Genomic DNA, 21,665 nt, shown 5'->3' with positions numbered 1-21,665 from the left:
CTCAAATGGAGATTTTTCTTCAGGTTCCTTAAGTAGGCATGAGGTGCCAGAAAAAAAGAATGATTCGTGTGACTAGAATAAAACCAAGGGCATTAATTCTTTAAAAGACATGGCCAAGCAAGTTATAAGTCACAACAGTCCTAATCCACACAACAAAGAATGTATGCAGACCTGGAGATCAGGAAGAAAACACAAATAACCTGGTGGGGGAATTGGGTAAGTTATCTGAGCAAGCATATCACTTAAGAGGAAGGAAGTATGTCTGACAGGGATGGCAAGGGATGGAGGGTGTTCTGAACAAGCTCACAGTGAGATACCACTCTGCTCATTCTGTTGACAGAAAGGGAAACGTTGGGGTGGATGTGCATGGAAGGGTATCTTACGTATTCTTAGCGGGCAGATGAATTAGTAAAACCACGAATGTGGAAACCATTACCTCACTGTCTCCCGAAGCTTACAGCTCATGATCCAGGTACTTCCATCCCAGAAGCAAACCTGAGAGATTCGATGGGAGATTTATGTGAGAAGAGTCATAGAAACGACAGTACTCACAGTGAAGACCTAGAAATAGCTCGACAGATCATCAGTACAAACGCTGGTAAATAAAGTATGGTTTGGTCACCTACTGACACGTTGTCTATCAACCAAAATCTAATGATTTCTTTTTTAGAAAGCTAAAACTGCATACCCACACAGATATACACACGGATGGACATGCCCACACAACACATACATATATAAGGAAGACATATAAATTTTGGTAAAATTATTTAAGGGAAGACCTGCCCTGACCCCTTCTTCCTTGTAAAATGCACTGACATCCTAGTTGCTGTGAGTGTTCACTGCCAACTGTTCAAATCTCACTTCCTTCCTTCTTAAAAAACAACAACAAAAAAAAGAAAACAAACGCCACATTTATTCCCCCCTCCCCTCTGTGTGCATATGTGTGTGTGCGCGTGTGTGTGCCCGCGCATGCGTGCCTGTGTGTGCATGTGCGTGTACATTCATGCGGGTCCGAGGACCACTTTCAGGAGTCAGTTCAATCCTTCCACCACGTGGGTTCTGGTAAAGGCTGTTGGCAGCCAGTGCCTTTACCCACAGAGCCATCTGGCTGGCCCAGGCCTTATTCCCCTTTCTAGAGACTTGATGTTGGCCAAATAGTCTGCCTCAGTTAGGAAGCTATGCTTTTCTCCTTTACCCCGCCTCTCCAATGTGGCTCATGATGCTCTGGTTCAAGATAAGAAACAATTAATTATTTGCCTCAAGGTAGGACCGATATTTGGGCATCAGCGTACTAAACGTATCCTAGGGGGTCAGGATGGGGCCCGTTGACAACAGAGTCAGGCAAGTCATCCATGTTCAACTCCCTCTCTCCCTTCACCCTGCTGGTCGCTGGAGATCACCCTCCCCGGCAAAGGTATCACTTACAGAAGACTGGTACAGGCTCTGTTTCCAGGGAGATGACTTCAGACAACAGGATGAAAACCCAGGATCCCAAGTGATGATTATCACCGTCAGGGAGAGGCAGGAGGGTGGGGAAGGCTCCAGATAAAGCCCCATCGCTGAAGAGCATGCCATTCTCCGAGGCTCGTGATTAATATATTTCTGTAGACCCGAATCCACTTTAAAAGAGATGTATAAAGATAGGAATTTTCATTTTCAAACGTTCGTGCTTATCGTGGATTTATGGCGCTTCTGTTAGCGCCGGGGATGATTTCAGCTGCCGCGCTGTGACAGTAGATGAGAACAAAAGCTCTTCCTGCGTGGAAGCTTGGGAATGAGAGACAGGAAGCACCAAGTTCACAGCGAAATGAAGGCCTTCATTTGGGTAAACAGTAATACAGAGATAAGGCAGGTCGCTTAAAGGAGAGGGGTGGCCCATAATGGGCTCTAGACGGAAAGAAACAGAGAGGGCCGCACCTGGGAATTTGCTTTAACTTATTTTTAACATTATTCTTTGTCTATTTCCCTAAACCACATGGATGGGGGAGTTAGATTTTATTTTCTACAGTTTATGAAGGGAAGTGTCTCAAGGGCTGCACGTTTCTTGTCTTAGATGAATAACGAAAACGTCCTGTTTTCTAAATGAAAACCCCACAGACAAAGAAGACAGGAGCTATCGTAAACCTGCACGGGCACAACAAAAGTTCCTGTAGACACTTTAGTCAGAAAGGCCTCTCTCTGTGCGTCATTGAGTCAGCGTCCGGGGGATTTCCCACCCATAAAGATGGCAATGAGAGTAAAAAGGAGCTAATTCATCCGTCTTGGTGCTCTTGGTGTGTGTTCATGTATCAAGAGCACACGTGTATGTCAAGGCTGGTCCCCAACCCCCGAGTATTCATTCATCCAGGCTTAAAGCTTGCTTTTTACATTTGTGTGTGTTGTATGTGTGTATGTGGTGGGGTGGGGGTCTGGGGACATGAGTTCTCTGCTTTCACTAAGTGGTTCCTGGGGATTGAACCCAGGTTGTCAGAGCCCCTCCTTGGCCTGGGACTTGCCAATTCAGCTAGGCCAGTTAGCCAGTGATCTCCCAGGGATCCAACTGTTTCTATCTTCCCAGTGCTGGGGTTAAAAGCGTTTGCTGCCGTGGGTTCTGCAGACCGTATTCAGGTACTGATGCTTGTGCAGAAATCACTCTATAGCTTAAGGTCTCTTAACCCGAGTTTTCTTCACAGTCTGTGTGTGTACGTGTGTGTGTGTGTGTGTGTGTGTGTGTATGAAGAGGGAGGGGGCAGGACTCAGCTATTTCCAGGTCTTGCTTGCTCTAGGTTCTCTCGGGACCAAAAGATGCTCGTGGAACCACTGACTGAGGACAGCAGTCTGAAGTTGGTGTGGGAGTCACTGCTGCCTATGTGTGCTTCATACCGAGCCACTCGCCGACCTGCAGCCACTTAGGCGTCGTGCCGTGCACGCCTGCCTTGTGGTCACAGGAGGTGGGGAGCAGCAGAATGGCCCAGCTCCTTCAGCTGTGTGACCTTGCACCATGGCGTACCCTCAGAAAGCCTCAGTTTCTCATTCCTTTCTCAGGGGTGAAGTGCTGGAGATACATCCAGGGCCCTGTGTCTGCCAGGCAAGCGCTGCACCTCTGAGTTATTTATACCAAGCTCTGCCTATTATTTTATTTTATTTTATTTTATTTTATTTTATTTTATTTTTGAGACAGGGTCTCACTATGTACCCCTCGCTGATCTGAAACTTGCTATGTAGACCAGGCTGGTCTCAAACCCAGAGAAACACTCGCCTCTGCCTTCCAAGTGTTGGGATGACATGTGTGTACCACCACGGCTGGCTTTATATCATTAAAGTGAATGGTGTTAGAATCCGCCATGCCTTACCAAGAGAATTAAGTGAGCTAATGAAGTGTTTCGTTCCTTCGGTGGCAGTAGGGACACTCGGCATGTGTCAGAGAGGGTCCCTCACCAGCCCGTGGCAGTTCATCTACAAATCAAGTCACCGGCATTTTGTTCAAGTGGAGTCTTGCTTGCTTGGGGTTCGACACTAAAAGCAAGGATCTCAATAGTTTACAGAGAAGCACAGTTAAACCCGAAGTCACTTATAATATTGTTGGGTTTGGGGACTAGAGAGATGACTCAGTGGTTAAGATCACTGACTGCTCTTCCAGAGAACCTGGGTTCAAGTCCTACCACCCACTTGGCAGCTGACAACTGTCTGTAACTCCAAGATCGGAATCCTCACACCGACATACATGTAGCAAAACACCAATGCAAATAAAATAAAGAACTTTATAAAAAAATATTGTTGGGTTTTAAAATATTGTTTCTCTCCCTGCTCCCCCCAGTTTTTGTATAGATACAGTTGCCTCTAGACTCAACTGAAGGACCCACTGCCTGGACTCTCCCTAGGTCTAGCTCGCAGCACAACCCTGTCAAGCACATGGGGTCATCTTTTGAGTTTCCCGGGTCCTGGGAAGGCTCTGCTCTAAATCTGTCCAGGGTCAAGTTGAGGATGTGTTGCAACGCTGGAATGTCCTATGGAGGCCATACTTCTCTCATGTCTCTTTACAAAGACCAACGAGGCAGCTCCGTTCTCATCGTTCTCGCCATCATCATCCTTATCTCTCCTTTTGATGAATTCTGGAGGCTTGCCAACCCAGGCAGCCTGGAAAATAAATTCCCTCTGCTGTTTGCGCTGAGCCGCAAATCATGAACACCAGCTGTTTTGTGTATTTGAAATAAAGCTCCAGGTGTATTGGGAGCATCAAGGGAGCAACGGGCCGTACCCCCCACCTCCTCCCGGATATCTATGGGCACTGCTGTGCAGCTGGGCAATTTACTCCTTTAATACGGAAAGTGAATCTCAGGCTCCTCCATCCCCATCTTCAGCAAGGTCGAGCTCAGCAGCCAGTAAATATTTGTAGATTTGATTTGTTACATGCGACCAGTCAACAATCATATAAGCCTGACTCTCAACAACTTAGGATGGCGGGGAAAGAGTGCTTTTTCCCAACAAATATGATAAGTGGGGTTCTGGAAAGTAGATTGGAACGCATGTCCCTAAGTTCTGAGAGCAACAGAGTGTAAATTAAACACGGGGTGAGAAGGAAAGCTCGATAGTGGTTGTTTGCTGTTTCCCGGTGATTTATAGTTGTCAAATGCTTTATAGATATTGGATAATTAAATTATTGCAACCACCTGGTGGTGACTGCAGGCTGAATGCGATTATCCCCACTTTGGTAGGAGATGAGGAGAGGCGGCTGTGGGTCTAAGCGTACACGCCGGGAAATAAAGTTGTGTCCAGGTCCCCGCTTGAGAAAGCTTAGTCCGGCGGTGTGCGTCTAACTCTGCTCTTGAACTCGAACGCCTTTGAAATGTGTGTAGTCCCACTAACTCCACAGCCCGGTATCATCTGCCTGCTCTCTGACATCTGTGTCTCTTCAGGTTTGCAGCCAAGGAAGGGAGTTTATGAGGAGGTGGGGGTCAGAGCATGCTTCCCTGCTAGCTGAGGAAACCCTACAGATTGCAGGCCACAGTTCCTCTGGGCCCGCCCTGATTCAAGTGCCTGTGTTCAAGATCTCTTTCCTGGGGGAACCAGGTGCCATGCTTTCATGGGGAACATCTAGAATGGGCCGCAGGCTACCATGTCTGCCCTTCAGGGACCTTCTCGTGACCTTTCATGTGGAGTGTTCAGTCTGTTGGACCGCCTGGCTCTCCCACCCTCGGATGACAGAGCGTCCAGTCCTGTCAATAAGCAAATAAGTGCCTTCTGTTTCAATATTTAAACAGTTTGGCTCAGACCTAAAAAGCCCATTAGCTTAGGTCTGGAGCTTTAAGGCAAAGACACAGTTTTGTGTGGTTGGGATCCTTAGCACATAAAAAAAAAAAAAAAAAACCCAAACCATCAAGCAAACACACACAGCTATGTCAACTTCAAATCTGGAAGTCCAGTGTCGTCTTCCTATTCAGCTAACTGGCAGGGACCATCTTCCTCACTCCGCTCCGGACCCTTGACATGGCTTTGCCCTCTAAAAGTGTATTTAAGGCAGCCGGGTGGTGGTGGCACACGCCTTTGATCACAGTCCTTAGGTAGACGGCTCTCTGAGATTGAGGCCGGCCTGGTCCACAGAGCAGGAAGGCCAGGAGGGTTCCATGGAGAAGCCCCGTCTTGAAAAACCAAAAAAATAAGTAAATAAAATAAAATAAAATTTACGGCATTTATTTATTGGGGGTGGTGGTGGTGTGAGTATGCTGCACACATGGAAATCAGAGGACCATCTGATTTAGCCACTCTGTCCCTCCACAGTGTCTGGTGGGGCATGGCTACCATACTCAGCCTATCAGGCCTGTAGCAGGAGCCTTTCCCGCCCAGCCGTTCTGCCGGCCTGGCGTTATTCTTTCCTGATGGATGGGAAACACGAGAGGTCGGGAAAGCAAAGACTTCCTGTTTCAATTTCAGTAGACATGTATCAGAAAACACAGGAGAAGCCAGGCCCCGTGGGAATGGATGGCCTGTCTCATCACTGTGAAGCCATTTTTTGAAAATGCTCCCGAGGCCGCGGGCGAGTGGACAGGTATTAACTCGGTTAAGGAGTCGTGTCAAAGGAGACAGCGGCTCTCTCTCTTTCTCTCCTGTCGCAGGGCCATCAACAGGATAAATGTCTAATGGGCATGTCTCTGTATGTCCAGGCTTTCCTGGCTTCTGTGTAGGGGCCTTGTGTTCACTCCGGAAATCGAAGGGGGACTTTCATGGACAGAAAGACACTTGCTCATGATGGAGGGGACAGACTGCCAGGTTGGGAAAGGCCTGGGACAGGCTGCAGAGAGGGAGAAAGGGCCAGTGCCGGTTCCTGGTGCCTTTTCTCCAGTGGATGGAAATCCAGCAAGACACTCCTCTGCGGAGCTTCACATTCCCCCACACCCACACTGTCTTTTCAAGGATGTTAGAACAATAAACAGCCCTGGAAGCTGGAGATAGTGTTTCCCTCTGGAGTGAAGGGCAGATTTATTTACTGTCCAGTATAATAAAAATAATGTCTGTTTCTGAAGCCCAGGACAGTTGGGTTCACTGCCTATTACGGAAGTTCAGGGTCTTTGGGTTTCAGCCCTGTCACGTGATGGGCATAAAAGCCTCCTCTCCTGCTTCATCCACAAGCAGGAATCTGAATAAACTGGAAACCGAGGACTTTCCTTGGACTTACCAGAGAATGGAGGTCAGAGGTCAAGCTGATATCCTGGACTCTAGAGAGACAGCACTTTTGGGGTCACAGATGTGACCTATGTACCCAGAGCAGAAGACACGGTGGGTAGGAGGAGCAGAATCGCACAGCACTTTAGTTGAGGGTGGAGGTCGAGTGTGGACTTGCGTGAGTGTGAGAGACCCCCCCCCAAGACACAGTCTCCTTTCTTGTGTTTTTTGCTTTGTTTTCTTTTTGTGGGTCTTTTCTCTGGACCCTCACTAGGGTCTCCTGGTAAAGAAGCCAGAGAACTTTCCTGTTGTCTCAGACAGGGGGAGAGAGAGCCAACCATTTTGAAACACACCCAGCGTGTTCTCCTCAGCGTAGCCCAACTCTGTAGAAGAGGGAATGTTGAATATATCAGCATAAAGAACTGACGTGTGAGGCTGGAGTGGTGGGGACCCATGGTTAAAGGCACTGGCTGCTTTTCCAGAGGACCTGGCTTGGAATTTCAGTACCCGCATGGCAGCTCACAACTGTCTGTAACTCCAGTCCTAAGGGATTCCACGTCCTCTTCTGGCCTCTGCAGGCACCAGGAGCATAAGTGGTATACAGTGGTACACAGATGTCCATGCAGAAAAACACTCACACACATTTCAAAAAATTTTAAAAAATGGATACATGTCTAAGAAGATGGACATGCTAGTGACCCTCATTTGATCATTGTACATGGATCACATATGTCAAAATCTCTCTCTCCACCCCCATGAAGCTACATGCTAACCTTAAAATCATCTCTAAGTGATGGAGGAAGGTCATTTGTCAATAAACAAACTGCCTTGGCCCATTTGAGAGGCCATCCCTTAGGTGGGTGGAGTAGACAGAATAGAATACTGGGAGGAAGAGGAAGTGAGCTCAGATGCAGGGCAGCTCCTCTGAGAGACAGACGCCATGCTCTCCTCTCCAAAGCAGATGCGATGAAGCTCCAACCCAGGATGGACGTAGGCTAGAATCTTCCCGGTAAGTGCACCTTGGGGTGCTACACATATGAACAGAAATGGGTCAAGCAGTGTTTAAAAGAATACAGTTTGTGTGTCGTTATTTTGGGGCATAAGCTAGCTAGGCGACCAGGGAGCTGGGCTGTGGGAAGAGGCCCGCAGCTCCCCACTACATCTAAGTGCTGAGGGAGATTTCCAAGGCTTTGTCTGACTTTGGGGGAAAGACATGACCAAATCCATCCTTCTCTAGTCTTCCTTGCTCACCTAAGGGAGAGAAGGAGAAAAGAAAAGCTAAGAACACTGGTAAAGTTTGAAGTTCAGGAACTCATCAAGACTATTTCATCCTGAGGATATGGAGCATTTTCTCGCCCTCATATCTTATTGCCACACCAGTAGGGCTCACTGTGGATTAAAACTCAAAGAATTGCAAGGTGCTGACTTACTCAGAGATTGCTGTTGAGGAGAGCCCAAAGAGAAGAGACATAAACAAACACATAAATAATAACAATAAACACTTGAAAAATCTGAAGGCTCTAGTATTATTTATCTATGTCAACCACAAAACACAGCCCGGCTCCTACCAAGATTAATATAGACCCTCACACCCAAGGCCTGTTTAGTCCATATGTTGTGTCTATCTTTCAACAGAAAGTCACAAGGCATGCTGGAGGGCAAGGAACAAAGCACCGTAGAGGGAAGGCAAGCATCAGAACTAGAATCATATAGGGGAGCCATCACACGGGGAATTAAAGATAACCAGGACCAGGAATTAGGAAGACGGCTCAGTGCTTAAGAGTACTTGCTGCTCTTGAGGAAGGCCAGAGTTCATTTCTCAGCATTGGTATTGGGTGGCTCATAACTGCCTGTAACTTCTGCCCCCGAGTCTCTGACGCCCGTTTCTAGTCTCCTAGGGTATCCTACATGCGGGTGTATATATTAATACACATACATACACATAGATAAAAATAAAATATATCTTTAGAAAGCAACAGTGATCAATATGTTAAGGACTCTAATGGAAAGAACCACATGGGTGCTATAAACAGCAGAGAGAAAACAAAATCCCAAAGGAAGTGCTGGCAATAGACGTACTGAAGCAGAATTAAAGGATGCTTGGATGGACCTGTTATTAGTAAACTAGACAAGGCCAGAAAAAAGAAAAAGGGAGATTAAAAATATAGTCAATAGAAACTTCTGGAAGTAAAATGTAAAGGGAGAAAGAAAAAAAAACCTTCCAAACAGACAACAGAATACCTAAGAACTGTGGAAAAAATTTTAAAGGTCTAGTATATGTAATTGGAACACTAGAAGGAGAAGAAAGAACAAAGCAGAAGAAATATTTGAAGTAATATGACTGAGAATTCTCACAAATTAGCATCGTAAACACCAGGAAATTATACTCGGAGACAACATAATTTAACTTCAGGAAAGCAAAGACATCAAGAGGGGAAGTCACCTTACATAGAATCAAGAATCAGAATTAACTAGCTGCTTTGCTAGAAACTACCACAAGCAAGAAGAGTGGAGTGAAATATTTGCAGTGTTGGAAGAAAAGCCCACTCTTCTAGAATTCTGTATCCAGTGAGATTATCCTTCAAGAGTCAAGGATCAATACTTCCTCAGACAAGCGAAATCCTAGGGCATTCGTCACAGCAAACTTGCTCTGCAAGCAATAGTCAAAGAAGTGATTCAGGGCATAGGAAATGATATAGGTCGGACATTCGGATCTATATAAAGAAAGGGAAGGGGAAAAGAGTATCTGAAGGAAAAAAAAATCAAAAGAGTTTCTTTTTCCCATTCTTAATTTAATGACTAACTGGTCAGTAAAATGGCATGTTCTGGATGTAGCATATGAAGCGGTGAATGAATTTAGCAGCAGTGTAAAGACAGGAGGAAGGGATCAGGAGGACCAGTTACCAGGTACCTGCCTGGTAGCAGAGTACCATTAGAGAGAGTATTATACTAGACGCAATTACAGGCTAAGCGTGATACATTAATGAGGCGAAACCTGACAAAGCCACGAGGAAAGCCCAAGTCTGCCATTTTAGTTGGAGACTTCTTTAGAAACTCATCTTTTGGTAATTTATAGGTGACATAGGCAGAAAATCAGTAAAAAAAAAAATAGGGTTGACCTGTTAAAGCGCCATCCATCAGCTTCCTATCACTGGCATTTATGGAATAATCTATCCAACAGCAACTGGGTACATATGCATTCTTCCAGAGATCCCAAGGAATACACACTAAGGTAGACAGATCCTGGGTCATAAAAAGATCAAAAACTTTATAAGAACAGAAATCATACACGGTTTCAGGCTTTCTAGGCTCAGACGCTTCTGTAATTCAGCCCACTGGGCTTTGCAGGAGTCTCTAATCTCTTATGTTGCCTCATGAGAAACGGGGCTCAGGGGAGAGGTACACGCATTGACAGTGTCTCTGAGTCAGGGTTTGTGTGTCTTCTGCCATCATCTGTCAACTAACTCACTCACTTTCTAGAAACTGTAAGAGAAGTCCCCAACTCTTCACAGTTTTCCATTTTTTAAAAATAATCTTTACTTTGTATGTTACAGCATATGTGTGTGTTGGTGTGGGTGTGTACATATATGTGTGTGAATGTGCTTGCGTGTGTGAATGTGTGTAGGTCAGAGGTTGATGCTGGGTCTCTTTCTCAGTTGCTCTCCACCGTATTTTGGGGAGCAATAGGGCTTTTCAGTGAACCTGGACTGCATGGATTCTGCCCTCTGACTCTGTCCCCTCAGTCCCGGGGTGACAGACATGTGCCGCCATGCTTAGGTGTTTACATTGGTTCCAGGGATCCAGACTCAGTTCTCATCTTACACAGCAGGTATTTTACCAACGGGCACATTTCCTCAGCCCCGATTTTGATTTGTTTCTTTGTGTGCATGTGTGTGCGTGTTTGCGCATGTGCTTGTGGAAGCCAGAGGACAAATTCAGAAGCCATCTACCTCAGCGTTTCAGAGTGTCTTTCAATGACTTGTAGCTTGTTGGGTAGGCTAAGCTGACTGGCCAGCAAGTCTCGGGGACACACTGTCTCCCCCACACTGGGATTACAAGTACATGCTACCATCTGGACATTTGTAATGTGGGTTCTTCTTCTTCTTCTTTTCTTCTTCTTCTTCTTCTTCTTCTTCTTCTTCTTCTTCTTCTTCTTCTTCTTCTTCTTCTTCTTCTTCTTCTTCTTTCTTCTTCTCTTCCTTCTCCTCTTCCTTCTCCTCTTCCTCCTCCTCCTTCTATTACTTCTTCCTTTATTTTTTTTTAAAACTTTATTTTATGAGCATTGGTGTGAAGGTATCAGATCCCCTGTGAGCTGTCATGTGGGTGCTGGGAATTGAACCTGGGCCCTCTGGAAGGGCAGCCAGTGCTTACAACCACTGAGCCGTCTCTCCAGCCCTAATGTGGGTTCTTGAATTGAGTTCAGGTCCTCATGCTTGCACGACAAACACACTACTGACTGAGCCATTTCCTCAGCCTCCCTTCACAGTCTGTGACTACGTCTTCCCTAGTTTTTATCTTTTTTTCCTATCTAAATCAATATTCAGACAGCTGGGCTGAACCAAAGAATGTCGGAGGGAGGGTAATAATTGGCCTCCAGTATGTTGGCCTCATTGTTTGAGTTGCATCAAGGTTATTGAAACTTTCAGACTAATACATTCGGTTTTCCGTTTTCCACCCCTTTGCAGAAAGCACACCAGATGCTGCTGTGTGGACGAAGACAAGAGAGGTGAGGAACCGCATTGAAAGCCCCCGCCCCGTCCAACAAAGTTGGCTTTGTTCAGGAGACTGACTTCAGCAATACAGGGAATATTGCTGTGTAATTTATGTTTGTCAAGCCCAGCCTGCAGCCAATATGACCCCAGCAGGAGTTTGAAAATTATTGATCCCAAAGGCCTTCCTTGGGGTACGATGGTCCTGACTCTACGTGACAACAAGGAGCAGCCAAGAAAATCCCAACCAGACGCCAGGCTCTACAGGCAAACTCTTGCTTACAGTTCTGCTCAATATCCCCCTCCCCCCCATAGTACAACAATTTCAAGGATAGTGAAATTCCCCAATGTCTATCAACATTTATTTAGCAAAAAAAAAAAAAAATCAATTAAAAATCAGATTCTGCCACCCAGCACTGTGTGAGAGATATTTCCAGGAACAAAGAAATGACAGTGTGAAGGTTTTCAAAATTAATTGATGTGCGATTAGCCCACACTTCAGTTTTTTTCATGCCGCATTCCTATAATTTAAAAAATTAGCATGTCACACCCAAGCTGCATAATTACATAGCTTAGAAATTCTGCACAAATATCATTATATTCGCATTTTATTAAACATAAAGAAAAACCGAAGTTGAAAAGGATGAGATTAAAAATACAGCACAGAAGTCCCGATCCTTTCCCCTTTCCCCCCCCCCCGACAGGAGCAAATGCCACACTTGGGAGGTTTCTGAATCCGAGCACTCGTCGTTAGCTCTGATCCCCACGTACCCTCTGCTAGGTTTGCTTTAGTCATAAAAGAACATCCATTCTTCAACTAGATGAGGGCCCTATGCGCTACAACCCGCAGACTTGATCTAACCTCTACCTGGGTTGTACAGCCTTCAAGCTAAGAATGTTTTTTTTGTTCTCCAAAGGTCATCAGCTGGATCCTGGGTAGTCAGACCCACCCTGATCCCCTAACTCCCACCACAAGGTAGCAAGGGTTGTGGGGCAGAGGCCCAGGGCGTGTTTCTATACAGTCCCCAGCCCAGAGATTGGTGGAATGGGTTAGAACTGGGGTTCCCTTGGTGGGTATCTGAGCCAGCTGTAAGGGCAAGTAGGTCTCAAGGAGTTGAGAGACAGCAGCTGGGTGTCTGGATGGAGCAACCATGTAGCAGAGGGTTGTCTAGGAGCTTGTGATTAACAGCTGGGGCCGGGCAGGGCGGGCGTGTGTGAGGTGATGATGTTGGGGAGTTACACTTGAGGATGACGTCAAGTGGGTTCTCTGGCTGTAGAGACTGGGGTCCAGTAACTAAAACTGGAGAAGCAGGACCTACCAAGGTTTCAGAGCTCTGAGTGCTGGGTGCAGAATTGGAAGAAGCTGGCATTGGTGAAGGTCCAGGAACTGGGAGTCTGTTCGAAGATTGGAAGGAACGTTCCAGTGAATGAAAACACAGAATGGACAACACACAGTTAGATCCTAGAACCCGGTCTGGGCTATCCACACGACTCCTGAAGTTGAGTAGATGCGTGGCCAAGCCCCAGCCGACAAGGGGCTAGCTGCATATCGTTGCGACCTGCAAGGAATTTGAGTGTGTGGCCCATGGTGACAAGGAGGCCCAAGACATGATTAGCTAAACCGGGAGATGTGGTTTGTGGCTGTGGTTTCCCCTAGCGGGTGGGAAACCCTGTCCTCAGTTCTGAAGGAGGAAGCAGTTCTAGAGTCCAGCAATATCAGCCCACCTTTTGGTAGCTCATTGTTTTCTTGGAAATCCAATACCTAATTCCCTCTGAAAGCACATCTTTCGAATAGTTCTGGAAGGTAGGCGAAACCTGCTTTTCAGTTAATTCAATCACATTTGAGTATCCTGGGGGAGGGGGGATCTGCTATTTTAAAGAACTGTGGAAAATTCGCTTGTTAATCAAAGAACCCGACGGGAACGGTGGCGCGCTCCTGTTTTTCTGTTGTTTTAAAGATTACAGTTGACGTATTTATTTCTGTAAAGCACCCAAAGGGGACTTGTGGAGATTAAACATAATTTAGTCTGGGAGTTTTATTTGTGAGCGTTGAGGCACCTCATGGATCTTGGAGACCCTCAGGGTGGTCGCTGACAGAAGTGGGAATTAATACCTTAATGACAGGGATTCAGGGCTCTCTAGCGTCGGGTTTCCTGGTGCCTTCCTGCCCTTGCTGTGGCTGCTTAACTCCTTCTCATCTTACCTAGCAGCTCAAATGTCACTGTTTGTTCTCTTTTTAATTTTCTTAAAAAATTCTGAGTGTATAATTAAATATATACATACATATACATATATATATATAATATAGAACTTAGACTTTTTTGTAGCATTAAGAATGTTCATATTACCATGCAACTCTCCTTACCCACACAACTCCTGGACATTATCAGGGCGCCCAACTGCAATCCCCACTCAGTAAGAACCTCTCTCTTCTCTCATCATCCTTGGTAAATCTCTCTATGTATCCCTGGCTCTAAATTCATAGTTCACTTTGGAGACTTAGAGACATAGTCAACGTCTTGTTTGAAGGATGAAATCGCTTTCCAAACTCTTGCTGTGAAGAGTCCCGCCCACATCTTGCAACATCATGTTACTCGAATTTATAAACCCAGGTAAGGGTGTACATGGCTACTTTTTGGCTTTTCAGTTTCGGGCATTTTTTTTGATTGATTTCTTACTATGAAAAGTACAAATAGAAGCAGGATATGATGGCTCACACCTGTAATCTTGGAACTTGGGAGGTGGAGGCAGGAAGCTTGCGTGGGATCTGAGGCCAGCCTGGACTATAGAATGAAACACCATCTTATCCATCCCCTTAAGAAAAGAAAGAGAAAGAAGACTTTAACGTTCTAGCATCTTCTGAAAGGCAGTCATCCATTCATTTAAAAACATATTGGACATACATATACATTGGTTTATGTTCTTTTTTAGCCCCAGAAAAAGAAACAACATCACCAAAGAGCTTCACAGCCTCTTAAATGCACACCCTCCCTTCCCCCAGACAAAACCACCAATCTGCACTATTGATTTCCTTGCTTTTCCTCTTACTTATCACATAGGTATACGTGTTCTTTTAAAGCAGTGTGCTGTTTTGTAGGCCTATATAAACGGAGACAAGCATCTTCTGACTTTGCCACTTCACATTACATTTTGAGGTTTGTCCACCTGGGCATATGCACCTGGATTCATTTCCATTTCTTGCTTTTGTCTTTGAGACAGAATCCCACAATGTTGTCCTGACTGGCCTTGAACTCACAGAGATCCACCTGCCTCTCAGTCTCCCAAGTGCTGGGATTAGAGCAGTGCACCACCATGCCTGGCTCTCATTCCCATGTCTTTGTCCAGCCTTGCACACAAACTCTGGTTCATCTGCTTTCTGCAGGCTGGTGGGCAGGGCATCAGGGCACAGCACAGTTTCTACCTTATTAGCTAAGGCGATGCCAACAAAAAGGATATTTCCACATGCTAGGGATAGAGTCTGGAGCCTCATGCATTACGAGGTAGGTGTTTTAGTATTGTTCTGACACCATTTCTTCTCAAACTCTACCATGCGTAGATGACAAGCTATGTGCACCACAGCTGGTTTTGTTAACTCTTATCATTGGCTGAGTTTTTAAACTTTGGCTAATTTGGTAGCATGCAGCGGTAATTCCGTTGTGGTTTTAACTTGCTGTTATATGACTGAATTTTGTCCATTTATAGGCAATTTGAATCCTGTCACATAACCTTTCATTAAAAAATAATTTATAGAAATTGATTTACATATGTTCTTTATATATCTTGAATATTAATTCTTTACCAGTTTTATGTGTTGCAAAAAGTTCTTAATTTAGAATCTTAAAAACAGATGTCTTTTTTTTTTTTTTTTTTTTTTTTTTTTTTAAGAAGTGGTCTTGTTCAGTGGCTCAAGCTGCCTCCAACACATGTAGCTCAGGCTGGCCTTGAATTTGTGAGCTTCTACATCAACCTCCTGAGTAGCTAGGATTATGAGTGTGCACCACTGTGCCGGGTTAGACAATTTTCATTTATTTTTTAACATTAGAAATAATAATTTTTTTTGAAACAGGGTTTCTCTGTAGCTTTAGAGCCTGTCCTAGAACTCGTTCTGTAGATCAGGCTGGTCTTGAACTCACAGAAATCCATCTGTCTGCCCCTGCCTCCTGAGTGCTGGGATTAAAGGCATGTGCCACCACCACCTGACTGAAATAAATTAATTTCTAATTTTATTTTGAGATAGAGTATCACTGTGTATGCCACACTGTCTTCCAACTTGTGATCCTCCTGCCTCAAACTCAATAGTGGTGGGATTAAAGCATATATACTATTGCCTGGCAATCAATCTTTTTTTTCTTTTGCTCTTTCTTTCTTTCTTTCTTTCTTTCTTTCTTTCTTTCTTTCTTCCTTCCTTCCTTCCTTCCTTCCTTCCTTCCTTCCTTCTTTTGCTTTTCTTTCTCTTAAGAGATGGGGGGTCACAGATTCAGCGCAATGCCCATCAAAATCCCAGAAAAATTCTTCACAGACCTCGAAAGAACAGTTCTCAACTTCATATGGAAAAACAAAAACCCAGGATAGCCAAAACAATCCTGTACAACAAAAGAACTTCTGGAGGCATCACAATCCCTGACTTCAAACTCTACTACTGAGCTACAGTACTGAAAACAGCCTGGTATTGGCATAAGAACAGACAGGAGGACGAATAGAACTGGATAGAAGACCTGGATATCAATCCACACATCTTTGAACACCTGATTTTTTACAAAAAAGCAAAAATATATCAAATGGAAAAAAGAAAGCCTATTTAACAAGTGGTGCTGGCGTAACTGGATATCAACATATAGAAGAATGAAAATAGACCCATATCTATCACCATGCACAAAACTCAAGTTCAAATGGATCAAAGACCTCAACATAAAGCCAGCCACACTAAACCTTATAGAAGAAAAAGTGGGAAATACACTTGAATGCATTGGCACTGGAGACCACTTCCTAAATATAACCCCAGCAGCACAGACACTGAGAGAAACAATTAATAAATGGGACCTCCTGAAACTGAAAAGCTTCTGTAAAGCAAAGAACATGGTCAACAAGATAAAACAACAGCCTACAGAATGGGAAAAGATTTTCACTAATCCCACATCAGACGGAGGTCTGATCTCCAAAATATACAAAGAACTCAAGAAACTGATCACCAAAAGAACACATAATCCAATAAAAAAAAAATGGAGTACAGATCTAAACAGAGAACTCTCAACAGAGGAATCTAAAATGACTGAAAGACACTAAGGAAATGCTCAACATCCTTAGTCATCAGAGAAATGCAAATCAAAACAACTCTGAGATTCCATCTTACACCTGTAAGAATGGCCAAGATCAAAAACACTGATGACAACTTATGCTGGAGAGGTTGTGGGGAAAAGGGAACACTTCTGCATTGCTGGTGGGAATGCAAGCTGATACAGCCCCTTTGGATGTCAGTGTGGCAATTTCTTAGAAAATTAGAAATCAACCTTCCTCAAGACCCAGTAATACCACTTTTGGGTATATATCCAAAGGATGCTCAATCGTGCCACAGGACATGTGCTCAGCTATGTTCATAGTAGCATTGTTTGTCATAGCCAGAACCTGGAAACAACCTAAATGTCCCTCCACCGAAGAATGGATAAGGAAAATGTGGTACATTTACACAATGGAGTACTACACAGCAGAAAAAATAATGACAGCTTGAATTTTGCAAGAAAATGAATGGAGCTAGAAAACATTATTTTGAGTAAGGTAATCTAGATACAGAAAGGCAATTATCACATGTACTTGCTCATAGGTAGTTTTTAAACATAAATCAAAGAAAGCCAGCCTACAAACCACAATCCCAGAGAACTTAGACAACAATGCAGACACTAAAAGATACTTACATAGATCTAATATACATGGGAAGTAGAAAGTAAGAAAAGACAAGATCTCCTGAGTAAATTGGGAGCATGGGGACCTTGGGGGAGGATAGAAGGGAGGAGGGGAGAGGCGGGGAGGGGAGCAGAGAAAAATGTAGAACTCAATAAAAATCAATAAAAAAAAAAGATTGGGGTCTCAGTATGTTCCTTGGATGACCTCAAAAATATCACCCTGCTTGAGCATATTCTGATCTCTGAAGCTTTAGATACTGTTGGGAGCTGTGACCCCTTAGATCCTGAATTTCTTTTTTTTTTTTTTTTTTTTTTGGTTTTTCGAGACAGGGTTTCTGTGTAGCTTTGGTGCCTGTCCCGGAACTAGCTCTTGTAACCAGGCTGGCCTCGAACTCCCAGAGATCCGCCTGCCTCTGCCTCCCGAGTGCTGGGATTAAAGGCGTGCACCACCACCGCCCAGCAATCCTGAATTTCTTATAAACAAAGTGTTATGCTTGCAGCTGTTCAGAGCAGGAGACAGTTAAGGATCCCTATATAAGCTGCTCCTGCTACAACAAAGAGGCATTCTTGGGGCATTCCTGTTTCAAGGATGACCCATGTCACTGTCTCTCTGTCTGTGTGTCTTTGTGTGTTTCAATCTCCAGCCCCTTGCCCGGTTCACGAACTGAACGGTAGCGCATATGTGCGCTACAAGATACAACCAGCCAGAGGTTCCTCACTTTAGTGTGATTAATGTTGGTTTTTTTTTTTTCCAATCTTTCCCTTTATACAAACCTTTATTTTATTTTGCTTCTCATGTTTTGTTTTAAAAAGCTACTTCTTACCCCAATGTTACATACAAAAAATTCTCTGTGTTGCCTTCTAGAAGCTTTATAGTTTTGCTCTTACATTTAAGAATTTTAATCTACCTGGGATTGATTTTCGTATGTGGTATAATAGAGATTTAATTTCATTTCCCCACACAGATCTATACAGTACCAGCCACAGCCACTGTCTAGTCTGTCTGTTCCACATCGATCCGCGGTGCCATCTCTAAAAAGATGAAGTTTCCGAATATGTTTGGGCTTCTTTCCGTGCTTCCTATGAGCTATTGGCCTCGCTATGGCATTATAGCGTCCCAGTAATGACAGAACGAGACTTCCCCTTGTCTGCAGGGTTAGCTGCACTTTTCTCATGGTCTTTGTGTTTTGCGGCTTGTTGAATTTTGTGTAACCGTTAGGCTTCGAGGTGAAAGGAATTAGACTGAATCTCTGGATCCTGGCCTGTTTAAGTTTAAATGAACAACAATACAAGGCATCCCTTGTCAATTTCATTTTCTTCAGTGGTTCAGCCACTGGGGGATTTATTGGGAAGAGGAAAGGGTTCAGAGAGAAGAGGGAGAGACCACAGAGGTGAGTTTGAGGATATAAGCATGATACATTACATAAATGTGCACAACTGTTTAAAAAAAGGCACCGGGCGGTGGTGGCACACACCTTTAATCCCAGCACTCAGGAGGCAGAGGCAGGAGGATCTCTGTGAGTTCGAGGCCAGCCTGGTCTATAAGAGCTAGTTCCAGGACAGGCCCCAAAACTACAGAGAGAGACCCTGCCTCAAAAAACAAAGAAACAAACGAAGGTTAGGCACATACAGCTTGGTGACAGAGCACTTGCCTCGCATGCATGGGAAAGGACCACGAATTTGCTTAGTTGAGCTTGAAGAAATAGCAACTTGAATTACAAATGAAAAAGTAAATACTATATTTTGTTGATGATAAAATAGGATTGATTGTAAGAAACTGTAATTTTTATGTGCCCTCAAAACCACTGCCACTTACTAGAAGATGCGACCTTCCTGCACAATGCATCTTGATTTCAAAGGTTTTGAAATGTGAGGAAAAATTTTGTTTTAGGATTGTTGTATTAAGCAATTGAAATTTAAAACTCACTCGATCAATTAAATTACATATTAAATTTAATTGGTGAGAAAGTTAACAAATGTTTGATGCAAATTAATTCTCTTAGACGTAGCCCAGAAAGACAATGAAATGAAAACATAATAGAATGGTTTAAAGTCTGAGAGGGTGGCATGAAAAGGCCCAATACCATCTAATCAAGAGCTCCAGATGGAGGTAATGGGGACTGGAAAGGAGACAATGTTTGAAAAACACGATGGCTGAGAAAATTTGAAAATAGTGCTAATATCCAAATGTAGGAAAGTAAATGAGTCTCAAACAGAAGAGAACAAAGAGGCTCATCCTCGGGCTTATTGTGATTTCTGAAGTATAAAGGATAACAAAGCTAGAGAACATGAAAAGCAAAGAGATCTTCAAAGCAACCAGAAATGAACAAAAGCTACCAAGGAACTTGGAGCAGATAGACCAAGTGATTAAACAGCAAAAGAAAAGCCAGAACACTGCGGGACAGATTTTCAGTGTGTCCAGAGACAAACAACGATCAAGTGGGATTTGTACCCATTAAAACTCCTTCAAGAATGAGAGCGGAACAAAGGCTTCTCAAAGAAATCAAAACAATGATAAGAAAATTTTCTTTCTTATCCAAGCAAATGGAAAAAAAAATCAGCCTAGATATGAGGGGTACCTTCTGGGAGGAGACGCCAGGGCTCTGCGAACCCTGGGGAAGGCTTGCTTGGCTCTCAGATGTCTGGCTGACATTTTAGGACTGTTGGGGCTGCACACACTTATTTGTATGGCACCTCGGCGATGCGTTTAGAAAGATGTTTTTGAAGATATTGTATCCTGCATCCCAGTTGCTCTTTTTTGGGCAGCATTGTTTGGGTGTTTAACCCTGCCCACTTGCCAAAAGTAAAAGTCTGCCAACAAATTTCTGTTTAAGGACACTTGCAGCTGTGTGTCTGTCCTTGCGTGCTTCTCCCGGGTGGCAGATGCACGCCCACCTGCTGTGTGCTCTTCACTGTCAGCCTACCCCTTGGAAACAATAAGGCCCGGGGCTAGGTTGCACGATTACTCCCAGATCCTGGCAAGCGTTTGGCACACAGTAGGTGTTCCGGTAGACTGCTCATTGAGTAAATAATTAACGGACCATTAATGACGAGTGAGAAGCCAGTATGAAGAATTTTGTTAAACAGATATATGCTTCAAATGTAGCCATTGTCTGTGGCACTCGGAGGCTACATAAATTCCTATTGAACTCTGCTGTCTGCTATTGTAGGCATTCCCTAAGTGGGGCTATTTAAATTAATGAAAATGAAGCACAATTAAAAGTTTCTCAGACATGCCAAGGGTCCGGTGGAGTGCTCTCTTGATGATGTGAAGGTAGAACATCTCCATTATCCTAGAAAGTTCTATTGGGAGTGCTGCCATAGAATTCTTTGGAATTCCTAACGCTTCTCTTTCTCTCTCCTTGCCCCCCGACTCTCACTCTAATTCTCTCTCTCTCTCTCTTTCCATCTCTCTCCCACTCCTAAACCAAGTACAGGGATAGTTGTCTCATTGTTAGTGGCTTAAAATGATGCTTTTGAGCAAGAGGATGCTGGGTGCTTTCGGTGACTAGTACCATTCCCCCTTTTTTTCTTTTGAATTTCTGAGCTATTATTTACCAGCTCATTCTTGTATTCTCAAGGCGACTAAAGCCGGACAATTGCTTTCTTTTCTAGGTCCTTAAGCCCTTTGCTAATGTTACTTTCTGCGCGTTTCCAAAGCTGGGGTTCTAGGAGAGTTTGGCGCGTCTGAACAGCTGACCCATGAAATAATGGAGTAAGGGCAGGCGGGGTGGAGAGCGGGGGCCAGCTATCAATAGGAGAGTGACCCCCTCTACACACATGGCCCACTAATTGGCCATTGTGGGAAAGTATGGGTGGAGAGGGGGCTGCGGAGAGTCTCTAGTGACAGTTGAGTGGCCTCTGTGGACAGAACAACTTTGTTGGATCTTGGCTTGGAATCTTCCCACCTCTCGGATTTTGTTAGATTCGTCCTGTTTTGTTCAGGCCCCATCTTTCGCTTCGTTCTTTCAAGATGACTGCTTTGTGTACTGGCCTCTGCTTTGTTCTTACTGTTCCCAGACCACGAGTAGACTGTGTAGGGCTTCTGCAGGAGAAATGAACTTTGCCGTTTGTTGAGACTATACAAATGACTGCTGTGGCCTGCATGTCCTGCAGAAATTGCTCCACCTGTCTCAGTGGAGTGGTGGCTCCCCGATGACAGAGACCGGGCATCCTGACTGAATTCCTTCTCTTGTACAATATATATTTCCTCTGCTTCACTCTCCCTTCGCCCTGGCAACAGGAGTTCAGACCTGTGGCTAAGAGTTAATGCCTTCTAAATAATAAGACATTACGTGTCTCAGGCTTCACCAAGCCAATTCATCAGGTTGTCTCATCTAATACTCCAGGTCTTCTGGGAGGGAGGGAGGGAGGGAGGGAGGGAGGGAGGGAGGGAGGGAGGGAGGGAGGGAGGGAG

This window comes from Chionomys nivalis, chromosome 1, assembly GCF_950005125.1.
Source record: "Chionomys nivalis chromosome 1, mChiNiv1.1, whole genome shotgun sequence".
In the NCBI taxonomy this organism is placed as follows: domain Eukaryota; kingdom Metazoa; phylum Chordata; class Mammalia; order Rodentia; family Cricetidae; genus Chionomys; species Chionomys nivalis.
Note: the sequence above shows the minus strand (reverse complement) of the source record.